Source organism: Drosophila pseudoobscura, chromosome 2, assembly GCF_009870125.1.
Source record: "Drosophila pseudoobscura strain MV-25-SWS-2005 chromosome 2, UCI_Dpse_MV25, whole genome shotgun sequence".
Taxonomy (NCBI): domain Eukaryota; kingdom Metazoa; phylum Arthropoda; class Insecta; order Diptera; family Drosophilidae; genus Drosophila; species Drosophila pseudoobscura.
Genome location: NC_046679.1, coordinates 20,360,537 through 20,380,350, shown reverse-complemented (window position 1 = coordinate 20,380,350; position 19,814 = coordinate 20,360,537).

The following is a 19,814-nucleotide window of genomic DNA, read 5'->3' as shown; positions in this document are numbered from 1 at the left end:
GTAAAATACATGTCGAATAGACATTTGGTGTTTTAAACGGGAATTATTTCCCACAAATCCCCTGCAAAAGTGAAACCTTTCTCTAGAAGGACCTACAAAAGGAAAAGGGATCCCCCCTTATGGCAAGAAACCCCCTTAAGCTTCTTTTCCATTCAATCCGAACGAATCCAAGCCTCTCTCTCCAGCAATTATTTCTCATTCAATTGTCCGTTCTGTGGACACTTTCCAAAATAAATTTATAGCCTTCCCTTCTATCTCCATCGCCGCAAGCAATTAAATAATAATAAATAAAAAAGCAATGCCAAGTAGCTCCATAAAAATTCAAATCAAATATGATACCATTCATACGTCTTGGGCATATCATCGTACATCATCGTCAGGCAACATTCAACAGATTTATGATTAAAACAACAAAAACAACAAAACAGCAAAAATGTACGAAAAGGCGTGTAAATTAATTGTAGACAAAAGACAGAAACAGCAACAGAAATGAAGAGAGAAACCTGAAGACCACACGCAGGCATCAAAGATGGCATAAAAAAAAATATACAACAAAAAAAAATGGAGTGCTCAAAAAATATAAAATAAAAAAGTTGAAAATGTGAGGCCATAAAAATGTGAAGCTCCTTTTAATTTGTATGACAGTGCCGACACTTAATAAACAATAATCATTGTACTATGATCTGGGAAGCACTCACACTCCCTGGGACCCTCCGCTCTCCCTACCCCACCTCCCTCTGTACAGCCAAGGAAACCCTTTAGCTCTCAATCTTCAAGAGGAACCAAGTTCTCCGCCACGATTATAATACGCTTCACGAATCGTATGGTACCCTTTATTGCAGGGGTTATATTCGAAATGGGCAGAGATTTGTAATGCATAAAAGGCATCATCATCTCCGATACTCTATAGTAAATAAATAAAATAAATAAATTAAATCAAATAATTCAAATAAATAAAATAAAAATGCAAATAAATAAAATACAAATAAATAAATAAATAATAAGAAAAATAAAAATAAATACAACAAATACAAATAAATAAAATACAAATATAAATAAAATACATATAAATAAAAAGAAAATATAAAAAAAATACAAATAAATAAATTTAAAAAAATACAAAAAAATAAATTTAAAAAAATAATACAAATAAATAAAATAAAAATAATAATATGTACTTTTTCGAACAAATTGTGAGATATATTTTCATGGAAGATACATATTTTTTAATCAAATTTTCTTCATTTTCTGTATATTCTTAGTCCAATATATTCATATTCCTAGCTATATTTCTATGAAAAGTGAAGCTTATTTTTTCATAATTTTATTTGTAAATATATTTTTTTATTTATTTTAAATCAACCAGAAGCCCGTATTTATAGACCATTTTTCGTTTAAAATATTGTACAAAATAATGCAATAAAGTCACACCTTTAAAAATTACCCAATATTGTAGAATATTGATTAATTTATCGCATAAAATTAGGTTTCTTTCAAGAACGGCAATGGAAAAGCTCTTAAGCCAGCCATGTAAACATGTATATATACATTATGTGTATGCATGTATACATGTTGCTTCCATATTAAGGAAACATATTTGATGAGCCTAAAACCAGCCTATTTTTTCTTGCTCTACCTTCAAGGGTATCTAAAATTCCATTCTCTGAAATCAGCTTCCTTTATTTCAACCCTTTTTTTGCCTTTTTTTTCTTATCTTTTTGTTTTTTTGTAAGATTTCTGGTTGTTTTTTGTTTACGAGATTTGCATTTTGATGAATTGCAGGTGAGAAAAAGCAAACGGAATACACACGTTTTTTTGTCAGTGTCCATTGAGGGAGAGAGGGAGAGGAGATGTGCAAGTCATTTTTCGTGACATTATTTCATAGAGAGAGGGGCAAGGGGGAGAGAGAGAGAGAGAAGGATTAGTGCTTCTATTGTGTGCAAAGGCGCTTGAGCGCTTGAGTGTTGGAGGAGTGCAGCATTGGAGAGGTGGCGCGATTGAGAGATGGACAACTGTTTGAGTGCCAGGCAGAGCGGGCAGAGAGCGGGCAGAGGGCGGGCAGAGAGCGGGCAGAAGTCGTAACTCGTGTAATCTTTTTTTCCTCTTCTCTTTTCTGCTTTTGCTGCTGTTGTTGTTGTTGTTGCTGCTGGTCTCTGGTGTGACTTGAAATTTAAATTAACCTTCGGCTCTTCTTTTTTTTCGGTCTCTGTTTCTTTCTTTCTTTTTTTGTTTCTTGCTGTTGCGGTAATTATTTTTTGTTCATTTTGCAAAAGAGACTTGAGCTTTGCTTTGGTTCGGGCTGCGTTGAGTTATTGTGCAAATTAAAATGAACGATGTGTCCGAGAAGGGGTAGGGGGAGGTCGCCTTTGAGCTTCGTATAGCGCCGCCCAATGACAGTCGTCGGACCCTGAACCTGAACCCCAACTACCGATCCGTACACGGGGGGGGGGATTTTTTTCTCTCCGCACATGATGTGACTCTATGACTATGATTCGTGTTGCCCGCCGATAGGCATCTCCCTCTTCGGCGGTGGCGGCCTTTTGGCCCGCAAATATTGACCAAGTGTCGGTCTGGACACGGTCTAAACGGGGCAAAGGGGGCACAGGGGGGGTGGGGGGACAGGGGTCCACACGGACATCACTTAAGTGATTAACTTTTTTACACGGCTCTTCGCGGTCGCCTCTGGTCTCTGATTCAATCTACATTTTTCGCAAGACAAAAGGCGGCTGCTTTTTCGGTGGGTTTTTTTTTTGCCGTTATGCTTGTTTCGCTCTAAAACTAGTTGCCGTTTAATCGGTGCTTGAGATCGTGATTTATTAATTTTTTTAGAGACTGAAAAAACGTTGGAATTGAATGAAAGGATAGTGATTGACAGGCATTAGGAGTTTCCCCTCAGAGGTGGGATTTCTTTTGGTAGGAATTTTTTGGGGTTTTATTTGTTTGAGAAGAAATTTAAAAGGTTTTAAAACATTTTTAAAATATAAAATGTTCCATTTTACTAAGAACATTTTAATCTATTTTTGTATTTATATATTTTTAATTTTTTATTTCATATTTTTGAAGATCTAAAGTAAAGATCTAAAGGCCTTTAATCCTTATAAAAACTAACTCATTTTTCAAAAATTTGTATTTATTTTTAAAATTATTTGAATTAGTTTTTATATAATTTTTTACGTTAGTTTATTATTTTTTTATTTTATTGTTTTTAAATTTAAATTTTTTTATTTGGTTATATCATTTTTTATAGTTTTGTATATCATTTGTTTATTTTTTTATAACTTTGTATATCATTTTTTTATTTTTTGTATATTTTTTATTTTTCTTAATTGTACAAAAATTTATTTTTTAATTCGTCATTATTACATTTTTATTTATTTAACAAATTTGTATCTCTTTATTATACAATAAAGTTTTGGATTGTCGTCCGCCATTGCCCGAAATTGTTATTTCACAGATGCAACTGTATCTCACAGATACAAATGACCGACACGTTTATTCTGGATAAATCACATTCCATCAAGGGTATTCTTTTTGTTTGTTGCTTAGCAATTGTTTACTTTATTTTATTTACAGAAATTTGTATTTATTTTGTGTTATTTTTAATTTATTTTAATTATTTTTATTTATTATTTAATACCTCTTTTTTTAAGGATAATATATATATTATATATATAGAATATATAGAACATATATTTCTTGATCGAAATTCCCAGCATTTTTTGCACTTATTTCTGTCGAAATTTAAGTTTTATTCGGAATAAAGTTTCCTGGAACTCCCACAGTCCCTCCCTCCCCCACACACGCTCCACTCTCCCAATTTCCCTCTCTGCCTCTCTCTCTCTGTATCTCCCCATCTCTTTCTCTCTTCAATTTCCATTTTGTGGAACCAATTGAGACTTGGAATTTGCCATAAATTGCATGTGCGACAACTGCTCCACTGTCTCTGTCTCTGCCTCTGTCTCTGCCTCTGTCTGTGTCTGCATTTCTGTATCTGTGTATCCGTGTATCCGTGTATCTGTAGCTGTGTTTCCATTTGCATCTGCCTCTGTGTGTGGGTGGCAGTACCTCCCTCCTCCTCCTCTTCCTCCTCCCCCCTCCGCTCTCTCAATGAAGTCCCTCATAGTTTTGCAGTTCATTTAAGGTTCAAAATCTTATGAATGCCTCAGAAATTCTGCAGCTGGAGACAATGTTCACAGAAATATTTCCACAAAAAGGACACGACCCCAAAAGTATACCGAAGGAGTATCTGTATGTGTGTGAGTGTATCTGTGGGATATGCAAAAACTTGCTGCTGAATTTTGAATGACCTTGGCATAGAGGAAATGCTCTCTCTCTCTCTCGCTCTCTCTCTAAGGGCATTATTTTGAACTTAAACAAGCCGCCAGACAATTGGGGGATACACACCCATAGATATGTCCTTTGTGTGTGTGTGTGCGTGTGTGTGTGTGTGTTGCCTTCCAAAAACTCAATCAGTGCCTCGTAGCGGCACAAAACCCATTAGAAACGAGACCTCCTTTCCTCCTTTGGGACGACAACGCCCAATAAGTGGGTGTGGCATGCAGCAGCAGCAGCAGCAGCATGTGTGTGTGTCTTCTGCGTGTATTTTGCTAATTTACTAGACAGAAATACGCCTTTAACCCTCGAAGCTCATTTATTATATAAAACACAGCGGCGTCTACCCAAAAACGGGTGTCAAAGGGTAGCAGAGCCACAGAGGGGGTAGGGGGGGGCTTTGACAGAGAGACAGGTTAACTCTGGCCGTGCAGCAGCTGCCGCTGTGCCTTCCTTGCCCTTCCTTCCCTTCCTGCTGCTGGCAGGAAACAGCAATAGCCGCAGGACATCCCCGGCCAAAACCCCTTTTCCTTTTGGCTTTTTCGAGGGTAGCAATAAGTGTGTGTGTGTGTGTGTGAAAGGGCAGGACCAGGGCCGAGGCAGGGATTTTTTTTGTTCGGTTTGTAACCATTTTATATGAGTTTTTAATTACAGAAATTAGTTGGGCCTTCCTGCGGCTCAGCACCCTCTCCCCCTCCCCTTCAGCCCTCTACCCTCTCTTACCTTTTGCTGTCTCTTCTTTCCTTCTTTGATTCCTCTTTCCTTAAGGTTTCTTCAGACAAGGAAACCTCTGATAAATGTTCTTGAAATGCATAGTTTTTGGTTTTTTTTGGGTCTTAAATTCTGCTTAAATTTCACCCCAAACATGGCCCAGAAATTCCCTCCAAATGTCACCTGTAATCCCCTTTTTTCTTGCCACCAAATAAAGCCTTTTTTCTGCTCCCCACAGAAGCTTCAAACGCAGCCAAAAATCTGTATAAAATATTTAAAATGCAATTAACATTCAGAGCGGCACACAGGGAGGCAGACTCACACAGAGAGAGAGAGAGAGAGAGGGGGAGAGAGAGAGAGAGAGAGACACAGAGAGCGGAAAAAAAACTTTTGTCAAATCAACTTCCTGCCTGGCTTTCGCTTTGCTCAGCACAAAATGAAAAATATCATATGAAAATTAACCCCGAGCAACCCCCACCCCAACCCCCGAACCCCTAGCTGGACAACGAACTACCCCTGGCATAAAAAACAGAGAAAGGGAAGGGGGCTACGGGGGTTGGGGGGTTGGCCTGGCCCTGGCAGACAATGTGGCAACAAATTTGTATGTAAATGTATGCAAAAGCAATTAATCATAGTCGCACATGCACACACACACACACACACACAGGCACACACAAAGGACTTGTGATAACAGGCTTCCTAGGACCTCCTCAAAACCATCTAATATTTCTGCAAACATTTCCAATGGCAATTCCCAATCAGAAACCCCTCCGAACCGATCCAAACCGCGACAGACCTTCGCATTCCAACGCATCCGCTATGGTATCTGTATCTGTGTATCTGTTTGCCTGTCAAGTTGCTCAAGATATCCGACATGTATCCGTATCTGTATCGATTTCAATGGGGAGCCAAGAGCCCAGACCAACAGAAAATAATTAAGTTCTCAAAAAGAGAGATAAAAATCATGTTAGCCGCTGGATCAATTAGTTGATTTTTTGAACCATAAAACCAGGCATATATCAATTTTTACTCTCCTCTCTCCTCTCCTCTCCTCCTCTTTTACGCCCCCAACAATCCGCGGGCTTGAGAGCATAAATTTACATATGAGAATGTCTTGAGAATGCCTTTTGAAGGCTGTTGAAATGTGGCTGCTGTGGTGCCACCTGCCACCTGCCGCCTGCTTGCCCTGAAGCCCCAAAAGGAGGCATCGGTGGAGTCCCACCGGCCCAAACGTGAAGTCTGGGGATACTGGACATGCACATGCTCGAATGTCAGTAACTCATTTATCGCTTAACTAAAAGACGGGCAGACCTTGCCCCTGCCTCTTGGCAGGCACTCCCCAAAGGCCTCTTTTACCCCACCCTAAAACCCTCTCCAACCCCTCTTTTACCCCACCCCAAAACACCGTCCTACCCCTCCACAAACCCCTCTCCCACCCCTCCACAAACCCCTCTTTTACCCCACCTCAAAAAATCCTCCTTTTGGTTTCGGTTTCTGTTTCGATTTCTTGGGTTTTTTCTTGGCTTTTGACAACGAATTTGCATGCACTGGAAACTGTGTTTTGAGGCTTGTCAATTTTGACTAAAGTTTGCGCTGCAGTTACGTGCCACAAGAGTCCGGCTCCGCCAAGCCACAGGCCATTCCATTGCGTGACTGAACCCAAAAATAAAAAAAACCCAAAAAAATCCCGCGAGAGACTTACGCATGCGCGCGCTTACAAACGCCAAAAACAAAGCAAAAGAATTGCTAAGAAACAAATAAAAATAAGTAAAAAAAAAAAAAGGTAAGAAAGAAAAAAACCGGAGTAAAATGTGAAACAAGAACCAAAACAAAGTGTTCGAATGTTTCCGTTTCAAATTCTATGGAACAAGACATTCGCCGAGAGGCAGGGGCAGGGGCAGGAGCCAGGGGCGGGGGCAGGAGCCAGGGGCAAAGAGGTCTCGTTTCCCAGTCCCATTGTGCCCGGACAGTGGGACCATCTCTGGGGCAGAGAGAGAGAGAGAGACAAACAATTGTTTCGGCTTTAAGCCAAAAGAAGAGGAGTTTCCCTCTAAGAGCAGACAGTGGGCCATTTTCTCAATGATAGATCCACTAGAGATTCTTTTTCCTTCATTCAAAGATATTCTTCAATTTTTGCCACCACACCCACTGTAAAACCCCACCTCTGGCTCCACTGCTGCTGCCTGTTGCTCTGGCGATTGTGCCGCAGATAAAAGAAAGGCACTTGAGCATTACAACAAGGGGGCAGAGGGGCAGGGAGGCAGGGAGGCAGGGAGACACAGCCTGGCCAAGATTTCATTTTGGTTTTGTGTCTGCGGCGCACAAAAAAGTGCAAGAGAATTAACAATTCATTTTATTGTTAAGTATCCGCAGTGCGGGGCCTCTTACGATGCGGTTTAGACCACATCTTGTTAGGGCCTGCCCCGGCCTGGCCTACCCTGGCCTGTGTTGTCTAGACCCTGCCACAGAGACCCTGCTGCCTGGCCCCCTCTTTGCAGCAGCCTCCTCTTCCTCCTACCTTCAGCAGAAGCTTCCTTCCTTCTGTTTCCTCTTCTTTCTTTGGTAGACTCCTTTTTTTCTCATTTTTTCCTAGTTAATAATGCGATAATTTCATTTTCATTCAAAGCAAATCGAAGGCCAGAAAAGGCAACATCAAAAGCAGGAAAGTCGCACGTTTAGATGCCCTTAAAAAAGTTAGTTTCTAGGGTAGAAAAATAGCAATATTTTGGTATAGGGATCTAGAAAATATATTTCTCAAACTCGGAAAGCATTAAGCTATCAATTCTAAAGGTCATACAGCAGCGCCCCTCGGCTGTTTTTGCAATTTCTGCTTGAAAATCCGTGGAATTTCCTTTCAAAAAAGACAATTTTCCTGGGACCCTGCCTAGAGTAGAAAAATAGGAATATTTTGATATAGGGATCTGAAGAATATATTTCTTAAACTCTGAAGACAATGAACCTTCAATTCTAAGGTTTCTGCACCACTGCGCCTTTTTTTTACAATTTCTGCTTGAAAACCCGTGGAATTTCCTTTCAAAAGAGACAATTTTGGTAGGTTTTTTCCTATTTGAAAGCTCAGATACGATTCGGAGTACGTTTTGTGAAATTTTTAAAACATTTTCCCATGCCCAAACTTTGGATTTCGATAGGGCTTGTATTTTTCTGCACTTTTTCATTAAAAAACCTTAATAGAAAATTTTTCGAAATTTGTCTACTTCTAATATTGCTTGGAATATTTTTGTATATTTTATAAAATCATTCAAGCTGTCTTTTCTTTAGTGGAAAAACCATAATACCCCCCTTGGGGTAGGGTATAAAAATAGCCACAACAAGAGGCCCGGCCTGCTACCGTATTACGATCAGAAAGAGGCCGAGAACCCAAACCAAAAGCCTAGAAAGAGTCAGAGATATGCAGAAAAAAAAAGACAGAGACACGAGAAAGAGAGGAAGGGGCAGAGGGGGAGAGGGGGAGAGAGCCGAAGAAGACACTGTTTTCTGTGGCTTTTGCGAATTTCATGGCGTGTTGCGGCAACATGTTGCCCAAAAGACATGGTACAAAACGGACCCACAGATCGGTCGTTCATTCGTTTCGGACTTCGATCGAGAGGGAGGGGGGGCTAAGAGGGGGGGTAACCCTGATGCATGCACAAAATTTAAATTATGTTGTTTTGTCGCATGTTTTTCCTGCTTTTTGTTGTATCCTTTTGCTGGCTGTGCCTTAAAGCGTATTATCAATGAATAAATGAAAATGTCTTTTGTCCCCATGCAGGGGGGGTTAAGGAGAGTGTGGGGGAGGGGGGGGTACATTTTTTGCTTGGCTTTACATCTTCCTTAAGCTGCTGTTTTGTGTCACAGCCAACCTGTCATTTGTACATTGAATTGCTGGCTCTGCTTGAGGAGGAGCTCTTTGGAGTCCTCTGTTCCCCTTGTAAAAATTTACATAAAATCACAGGAAGCACTTAGGATTAATAGGGGGCACTCCTCCCCCTCTACTCCCTCTCCCCTTTTGGTGGTGTCATGGGTTAAGCATTTGCTGTGTTCGGCATTCAATTTGTGGCTTGATTTCTTACCTTTTATGATGCGCTATACGGCTGTAATCCATGTAGGACATGCACTTTGTTTATCCATTCAAAGGCGCTGCAGAGGGTAGTCCTGTAATCCAAATTGGTAATCCTCTATTGCGAGAGCGAAGGTTAATCCAAATCCAAAGCGAAGGGTAATCCAAATTGCACTGAAATTAAACGAAAGACCCATCAAAATTAGTTTTAAATCAAGAATTGTTGTTGAGGGGAAAATTAACACCTGGCGCCATCTGTCTGCGGGTAGTGGAAGCGCGCAGATGGCAGGCGAAATTTCAATGGGAATTTAGCCGTTTTTGTGGGGGAATTTTCTGCATTTTTTAATATAATTATTGAAACAATTTTCTGCATTATTTATTAATAATTAAATAAATCTGTTTCTTAGGATTTTTCTGGACTATTTCTTAGGTTTTAATTGAGGGATATTTGTGCATTTTTGGCTATTAATTAGGGAATTTTCTGCTTTAGAGATAAAATCCCTTAGAAAAATTGTAAAAAAAATATTTTAAGAAAATGAATGATTTTTCTTCATTTTAAATATAAATAATGGAATTTAAAGTCAAACATTATCATTAAATATATTCCACGAAAGAAAATTAAAGGAAAATAAAAGATTGTTATTTATTTTTAATTAAAAGTATGGAATTTAAAATCAAAAATTTTAGTTAATTTTTTGCCAAGTATTTTTTTAAATTATTCAAAGAGTTTAATCAATTCCTAGGGTAAAAATAGGGGAAATTAAGGTATTTTCTGACAATTAAATTGGGAAATTTATTTTTTGGTTATAAATTTCCTTACAATAATAAAATGTTTAATACAAAATCAAACAAAATATAATTTTTTATAATATAATTTTAAATACAACATTTTTAAATTTAAGCATCAAAATTCAACAATTATTTTGGTTTAAAGATTTCCCTGAGCCGGAACAATTTTTGTTTATTTTATTTAAAGAATTTAGGCATTTCCTAGGTTTTAAATAAGTTAAATTGAGGGATTTCGTAGCATCTATTTTGGGAAATTAATTCTTGGGTTATACATTTCCATAGAAAAAAATGTGTTAAATAAAATATCAGCATTTTCCTGAATTTGCAATCAAATTTAACAACTTTTGTGCTTGAAAGGTCTCCCAGAGCGGTAGCAATTATTTCTGTAACCAAAAGAAGTTCCGTTCCGGGCTGCTCCTTTGACATTTTCCCACCTTTTAATGTCAGCGAAGCGAGCGACCAAAATGTGCCAACGGATATGGGGAGAGCCCCAAAAGATCGACAAAAAAAGAAGCCCCAAAGAGCAGGAGAAAAAACAATAAGAACGAAAGAACTGCGGCGGCAACGAGGAAGCTGCAACCAGAAGTGGCAGAAACTGTCAGAGAATTTCAGTTGCCATTCGGCGATCATTTCGGGGGTTTTTTAGGGGTGGGGGGACCGGTCGGGTTCCTCCGCTGTGGAGGGGCTGTCATATCCTTTTGCGGTAAACGACATTGCCGCCTTTTTGGAGGGGGGGGTACCGGGGGCCAGGGGGGGCAGGGGCGAGCGCGCTTCTTCTCATTCATTTGCGCCAAATGTCATTATTGTTGCTCGTTTGTTGCGCGCTTGCACCTTTCTGTGGCAGTGGCAGCATCTTGGGTCTTTTGTAAAACTCCCTCGTTAAACAGATTATTTTCACACCGACGACTGCCTGCTGCAGGGAGTCGATTGGAGTCGTCCAGTGGAGGCAAGTCTTTGGCTGCTGCCAATTTGGTAAGAGAATTGAATGGGGAGGCCCACAAATGGTGGCACGAATGGAGCGGCAGGCGGCTGAGAGTCAGGCGTTAATAATGCGATTTCAATGCAATTGCTGGCTGGCCGGTTTCCCGCTCTCAAAGTGCGAAATGTTTTTTTTTTTTTTTGGGGGGGGGGGGACAGAAGGAGTGACACATGTATGCACTTGGTTTAGAAGGTTGCCCCAACAATGGTGCCCCATCCGAGGGACTCCTTCTTCCTCTCCGACTGTTAATTGCCCAAAAGGAGACGAGTATTGTTGCTGCAAAAACAGTTTTGATGGTGCCGGCCGATGGCTGAAGATTAGATTAGATTTTGGTATCAAAAGAAGTTCAGATAGTGCCAGGAATATCAGGGAAATATGAATACATTCTGGAACTTCAGCCACAGATCATCGAAGGGGAGGTTTTGTAGGCCTTCTACACTCACAGAAAAATGGATTAGATTTACTCGTTTAAAACAATATTTAAATTAAATAAATGATTTTTGAATGCGAAAATAAATAAATAAAATGGTAATTAATTTTATTTAAATATAAAAGCAATAAAAAGTAATTTTAAAAGGGCCTAGACTTATACAAAAAATAGAAAACTTACAAAAACAAAATATATTCAATTTGTAGCGAATATAAATATAAAAAAAAATATAAATTATTAAATTTGTAGGAAATATTTTTATATCAAATAGGAAAATATTTAATTTTAATTTTTTTAGTTTTCTAAAATTTTTACTTCCTTAAAAAACACAAAATATGTATAAAAAAAAAGTACTTTGCCTAATTTTCTGGATTTCTAGTATTTGAAGTAGTGCCAGAATCCAATATTTAGGATATTAATATAATATATATAGAATATATTAATCTAATATTATAACCATCATAGGCTAAGGCTTTCAAACACCTAATTCTATTAAAAGTTATTTTCTCGTCTTTCTTGATTTTTTTGGTATTTTTATTAATTTTTTTGTAGTAATTTCCGTAATTGATTGTTAAGGCGCTAAGGCAGAATATTTTTGAACATTTTCTGCCTTTTCAAACACCTAATTCTATTAAAATGTTCCTTAATAATTTTTCTGGACTATTTTAGATTTTTATTAATTTTTTTTGTATTTATTTTGTATTACTTTTAATAAATTTATGGCCAGAAATCCACATAAAAACCGTATAAAAATCCCTGTAAAGTCCCTGTAAAATCCCTGTAAACTACATGTAAAATGTAAGGTAAACAAACTACATTCTACATTGACATTCCCATTCCAGAGGCGGACACGCTCTAACGCACGTAGCCCCCGAGCCACCGCCTCATTGGAATAGAGAAGGAGAAAGAGGAGGAGGAGGAGAGAGGAATTAGCGAAAGAAACCCTTGGAATGCGCAAACGTTTTTATGGCAAGACACAATCGAGGCTTCAAGGGGTTGGATCGAAAGAGGAAGAGGGGCGGGGCGGGGCGGGGCCGCAATAAAACGTAGCAAAGCCGAGTGGGGGAGAGACGGGGGAGAGGGAGACCACCTACGCGTAACTGTTAACCAAATTTGCGGCGAGTATGCATAATTTTTGCAACTATTTATTTGCGTTGTTTGTTTTGATCGCGAAAAAAAAATGTATTTTGCGCGCCACTGCGGCTGCGTAATTTGTTCGAAAGTCGCCAACGGCCTCCTCCCCCCTCCCCCTCCCCTCCCGTGACACGTGAATGATAGATCATAGAACCACATCACGGCCAAAAACATCCATAAATATTTTTGTCATTTACGCTCTGGCTCTCCGGAATGAATTTATGGTCGAGAGTCGTAAAAAAAAACCGTAAAAAGCGAGCATCATTAAATTAGAAATAGTCGCAAAATAGTCGTCCGTCCATCGATTGTGCACAAAATATTTAATTAAACGATTCAATCGATGGATCGATCGATGTGTGGGTGGGTGGGTGGCCCACCCACAGTTTGTCTGATTTATTCAACGCGGACTTTAATTTTAATGAGCGGCATTTGAATGCGCAGCCGTCGTTGGCCGAAAGTGTACGGACGAGCACATATTCGTGGACTCTAAAAATAAACGAGGGAGAAATTGAACGCATGCCAAAATGTGGTGGCGCCATCTGATGGCTGGTAGAGGAACCAGCAGTGCAAGAAAAAAAGGGAAAGTTTCGCCCTTTCGGGAAATTTCGTCTATCAATGAACGGGGATGAGCAAAAGGACATTCTCAGGGGGTTGCAGTCACGACTAAAGGATGCTGGAAAGCTCTTTCTTTGAAGGATATTTTGCAGATGGGTTTCTGTCGTAGCTTTAGGACTTTTTGGAGAGAGCTTTAACTTCTATTTCCCCCAAGGATATGTGGATTGGGTTGCTGTCTGGGCTAAAGGATAACTGGTGGGGGGGAAAATGTATTTTCCTTTTCTTATGAAGGATATTTCTATTGGCAAATTTTTCGAGGTATATTTCTTTTCCCTTCGGTTGGTAGTTTCTTTAGAGGAAATTTATTATTTCTAGAGGGAACTTTCTGCTTAAAGCTTTCTTGGAAAGGACATTTTGTAATGCAAGGATGTAAATAAAAGGATGAATGTCATGTAGAGTATGTAAAATACATGTCGAATAGACATTTGGTGTTTTAAACGGGAATTATTTCCCACAAATCCCCTGCAAAAGTGAAACCTTTCTCTAGAAGGACCTACAAAAGGAAAAGGGATCCCCCCTTATGGCAAGAAACCCCCTTAAGCTTCTTTTCCATTCAATCCGAACGAATCCAAGCCTCTCTCTCCAGCAATTATTTCTCATTCAATTGTCCGTTCTGTGGACACTTTCCAAAATAAATTTATAGCCTTCCCTTCTATCTCCATCGCCGCAAGCAATTAAATAATAATAAATAAAAAAGCAATGCCAAGTAGCTCCATAAAAATTCAAATCAAATATGATACCATTCATACGTCTTGGGCATATCATCGTACATCATCGTCAGGCAACATTCAACAGATTTATGATTAAAACAACAAAAACAACAAAACAGCAAAAATGTACGAAAAGGCGTGTAAATTAATTGTAGACAAAAGACAGAAACAGCAACAGAAATGAAGAGAGAAACCTGAAGACCACACGCAGGCATCAAAGATGGCATAAAAAAAAATATACAACAAAAAAAAATGGAGTGCTCAAAAAATATAAAATAAAAAAGTTGAAAATGTGAGGCCATAAAAATGTGAAGCTCCTTTTAATTTGTATGACAGTGCCGACACTTAATAAACAATAATCATTGTACTATGATCTGGGAAGCACTCACACTCCCTGGGACCCTCCGCTCTCCCTACCCCACCTCCCTCTGTACAGCCAAGGAAACCCTTTAGCTCTCAATCTTCAAGAGGAACCAAGTTCTCCGCCACGATTATAATACGCTTCACGAATCGTATGGTACCCTTTATTGCAGGGGTTATATTCGAAATGGGCAGAGATTTGTAATGCATAAAAGGCATCATCATCTCCGATACTCTATAGTAAATAAATAAAATAAATAAATTAAATCAAATAATTCAAATAAATAAAATAAAAATGCAAATAAATAAAATACAAATAAATAAATAAATAATAAGAAAAATAAAAATAAATACAACAAATACAAATAAATAAAATACAAATATAAATAAAATACATATAAATAAAAAGAAAATATAAAAAAAATACAAATAAATAAATTTAAAAAAATACAAAAAAATAAATTTAAAAAAATAATACAAATAAATAAAATAAAAATAATAATATGTACTTTTTCGAACAAATTGTGAGATATATTTTCATGGAAGATACATATTTTTTAATCAAATTTTCTTCATTTTCTGTATATTCTTAGTCCAATATATTCATATTCCTAGCTATATTTCTATGAAAAGTGAAGCTTATTTTTTCATAATTTTATTTGTAAATATATTTTTTTATTTATTTTAAATCAACCAGAAGCCCGTATTTATAGACCATTTTTCGTTTAAAATATTGTACAAAATAATGCAATAAAGTCACACCTTTAAAAATTACCCAATATTGTAGAATATTGATTAATTTATCGCATAAAATTAGGTTTCTTTCAAGAACGGCAATGGAAAAGCTCTTAAGCCAGCCATGTAAACATGTATATATACATTATGTGTATGCATGTATACATGTTGCTTCCATATTAAGGAAACATATTTGATGAGCCTAAAACCAGCCTATTTTTTCTTGCTCTACCTTCAAGGGTATCTAAAATTCCATTCTCTGAAATCAGCTTCCTTTATTTCAACCCTTTTTTTGCCTTTTTTTTCTTATCTTTTTGTTTTTTTGTAAGATTTCTGGTTGTTTTTTGTTTACGAGATTTGCATTTTGATGAATTGCAGGTGAGAAAAAGCAAACGGAATACACACGTTTTTTTGTCAGTGTCCATTGAGGGAGAGAGGGAGAGGAGATGTGCAAGTCATTTTTCGTGACATTATTTCATAGAGAGAGGGGCAAGGGGGAGAGAGAGAGAGAGAAGGATTAGTGCTTCTATTGTGTGCAAAGGCGCTTGAGCGCTTGAGTGTTGGAGGAGTGCAGCATTGGAGAGGTGGCGCGATTGAGAGATGGACAACTGTTTGAGTGCCAGGCAGAGCGGGCAGAGAGCGGGCAGAGGGCGGGCAGAGAGCGGGCAGAAGTCGTAACTCGTGTAATCTTTTTTTCCTCTTCTCTTTTCTGCTTTTGCTGCTGTTGTTGTTGTTGTTGCTGCTGGTCTCTGGTGTGACTTGAAATTTAAATTAACCTTCGGCTCTTCTTTTTTTTCGGTCTCTGTTTCTTTCTTTCTTTTTTTGTTTCTTGCTGTTGCGGTAATTATTTTTTGTTCATTTTGCAAAAGAGACTTGAGCTTTGCTTTGGTTCGGGCTGCGTTGAGTTATTGTGCAAATTAAAATGAACGATGTGTCCGAGAAGGGGTAGGGGGAGGTCGCCTTTGAGCTTCGTATAGCGCCGCCCAATGACAGTCGTCGGACCCTGAACCTGAACCCCAACTACCGATCCGTACACGGGGGGGGGGATTTTTTTCTCTCCGCACATGATGTGACTCTATGACTATGATTCGTGTTGCCCGCCGATAGGCATCTCCCTCTTCGGCGGTGGCGGCCTTTTGGCCCGCAAATATTGACCAAGTGTCGGTCTGGACACGGTCTAAACGGGGCAAAGGGGGCACAGGGGGGGTGGGGGGACAGGGGTCCACACGGACATCACTTAAGTGATTAACTTTTTTACACGGCTCTTCGCGGTCGCCTCTGGTCTCTGATTCAATCTACATTTTTCGCAAGACAAAAGGCGGCTGCTTTTTCGGTGGGTTTTTTTTTTGCCGTTATGCTTGTTTCGCTCTAAAACTAGTTGCCGTTTAATCGGTGCTTGAGATCGTGATTTATTAATTTTTTTAGAGACTGAAAAAACGTTGGAATTGAATGAAAGGATAGTGATTGACAGGCATTAGGAGTTTCCCCTCAGAGGTGGGATTTCTTTTGGTAGGAATTTTTTGGGGTTTTATTTGTTTGAGAAGAAATTTAAAAGGTTTTAAAACATTTTTAAAATATAAAATGTTCCATTTTACTAAGAACATTTTAATCTATTTTTGTATTTATATATTTTTAATTTTTTATTTCATATTTTTGAAGATCTAAAGTAAAGATCTAAAGGCCTTTAATCCTTATAAAAACTAACTCATTTTTCAAAAATTTGTATTTATTTTTAAAATTATTTGAATTAGTTTTTATATAATTTTTTACGTTAGTTTATTATTTTTTTATTTTATTGTTTTTAAATTTAAATTTTTTTATTTGGTTATATCATTTTTTATAGTTTTGTATATCATTTGTTTATTTTTTTATAACTTTGTATATCATTTTTTTATTTTTTGTATATTTTTTATTTTTCTTAATTGTACAAAAATTTATTTTTTAATTCGTCATTATTACATTTTTATTTATTTAACAAATTTGTATCTCTTTATTATACAATAAAGTTTTGGATTGTCGTCCGCCATTGCCCGAAATTGTTATTTCACAGATGCAACTGTATCTCACAGATACAAATGACCGACACGTTTATTCTGGATAAATCACATTCCATCAAGGGTATTCTTTTTGTTTGTTGCTTAGCAATTGTTTACTTTATTTTATTTACAGAAATTTGTATTTATTTTGTGTTATTTTTAATTTATTTTAATTATTTTTATTTATTATTTAATACCTCTTTTTTTAAGGATAATATATATATTATATATATAGAATATATAGAACATATATTTCTTGATCGAAATTCCCAGCATTTTTTGCACTTATTTCTGTCGAAATTTAAGTTTTATTCGGAATAAAGTTTCCTGGAACTCCCACAGTCCCTCCCTCCCCCACACACGCTCCACTCTCCCAATTTCCCTCTCTGCCTCTCTCTCTCTGTATCTCCCCATCTCTTTCTCTCTTCAATTTCCATTTTGTGGAACCAATTGAGACTTGGAATTTGCCATAAATTGCATGTGCGACAACTGCTCCACTGTCTCTGTCTCTGCCTCTGTCTCTGCCTCTGTCTGTGTCTGCATTTCTGTATCTGTGTATCCGTGTATCCGTGTATCTGTAGCTGTGTTTCCATTTGCATCTGCCTCTGTGTGTGGGTGGCAGTACCTCCCTCCTCCTCCTCTTCCTCCTCCCCCCTCCGCTCTCTCAATGAAGTCCCTCATAGTTTTGCAGTTCATTTAAGGTTCAAAATCTTATGAATGCCTCAGAAATTCTGCAGCTGGAGACAATGTTCACAGAAATATTTCCACAAAAAGGACACGACCCCAAAAGTATACCGAAGGAGTATCTGTATGTGTGTGAGTGTATCTGTGGGATATGCAAAAACTTGCTGCTGAATTTTGAATGACCTTGGCATAGAGGAAATGCTCTCTCTCTCTCTCGCTCTCTCTCTAAGGGCATTATTTTGAACTTAAACAAGCCGCCAGACAATTGGGGGATACACACCCATAGATATGTCCTTTGTGTGTGTGTGTGCGTGTGTGTGTGTGTGTTGCCTTCCAAAAACTCAATCAGTGCCTCGTAGCGGCACAAAACCCATTAGAAACGAGACCTCCTTTCCTCCTTTGGGACGACAACGCCCAATAAGTGGGTGTGGCATGCAGCAGCAGCAGCAGCAGCATGTGTGTGTGTCTTCTGCGTGTATTTTGCTAATTTACTAGACAGAAATACGCCTTTAACCCTCGAAGCTCATTTATTATATAAAACACAGCGGCGTCTACCCAAAAACGGGTGTCAAAGGGTAGCAGAGCCACAGAGGGGGTAGGGGGGGGCTTTGACAGAGAGACAGGTTAACTCTGGCCGTGCAGCAGCTGCCGCTGTGCCTTCCTTGCCCTTCCTTCCCTTCCTGCTGCTGGCAGGAAACAGCAATAGCCGCAGGACATCCCCGGCCAAAACCCCTTTTCCTTTTGGCTTTTTCGAGGGTAGCAATAAGTGTGTGTGTGTGTGTGTGAAAGGGCAGGACCAGGGCCGAGGCAGGGATTTTTTTTGTTCGGTTTGTAACCATTTTATATGAGTTTTTAATTACAGAAATTAGTTGGGCCTTCCTGCGGCTCAGCACCCTCTCCCCCTCCCCTTCAGCCCTCTACCCTCTCTTACCTTTTGCTGTCTCTTCTTTCCTTCTTTGATTCCTCTTTCCTTAAGGTTTCTTCAGACAAGGAAACCTCTGATAAATGTTCTTGAAATGCATAGTTTTTGGTTTTTTTTGGGTCTTAAATTCTGCTTAAATTTCACCCCAAACATGGCCCAGAAATTCCCTCCAAATGTCACCTGTAATCCCCTTTTTTCTTGCCACCAAATAAAGCCTTTTTTCTGCTCCCCACAGAAGCTTCAAACGCAGCCAAAAATCTGTATAAAATATTTAAAATGCAATTAACATTCAGAGCGGCACACAGGGAGGCAGACTCACACAGAGAGAGAGAGAGAGAGAGGGGGAGAGAGAGAGAGAGAGAGACACAGAGAGCGGAAAAAAAACTTTTGTCAAATCAACTTCCTGCCTGGCTTTCGCTTTGCTCAGCACAAAATGAAAAATATCATATGAAAATTAACCCCGAGCAACCCCCACCCCAACCCCCGAACCCCTAGCTGGACAACGAACTACCCCTGGCATAAAAAACAGAGAAAGGGAAGGGGGCTACGGGGGTTGGGGGGTTGGCCTGGCCCTGGCAGACAATGTGGCAACAAATTTGTATGTAAATGTATGCAAAAGCAATTAATCATAGTCGCACATGCACACACACACACACACACACAGGCACACACAAAGGACTTGCAGTGGAAATCCTGAGGTGCAACTTGTTTCAAAGGTTAACTTCATTTCTTTCTCTTTCTTTTTTTATGACAGAAGGGGCGGGATTTTATTTAAAAAATAAAATAAAAAATAAACCCAAGGGTGGCACTACACAGAATAAAAGGGATGGACCCTAGAAGGAATAAAGGATTAAGAATCAGAGGAGAAAAATCAAAGAAAATCAAAGAAATTTCAGGACTTGAAAAACGTCTCTAAAAAAATTATAAAAAATTCCCCTAAAAATCTAAGTAAATTTCAATAATATTTTCATATACATTTTCCAACCAATTTCCCCGCCACAAGCCTGGGGGCATGGGGGGGGGTTGCTTGGGGCATATATGGGAAAAGTTCCAATTTAACACGTGGTGTCGTCTCCCAGCAGATGATTTATGGGGCAGGAAAAACGAAAGAAAAGCTAAAACACAGCCGAAAGCCTCGTCGTCGTCCCCCCTCCGTCGTCCCCCCTCCCTCCTCCCCCCTCCCAGGCCATCTTTTCGGTGGCACATGTGTCGTGTTGCTTGCCACCACCGCCATTGTCTAGTGTGCGGGGCCGCTATCGCCGGGTTGCACTAAGCGGCAGTGGCATGGCCGCCGGCAACCATCGACCAACCCTCCCCCCC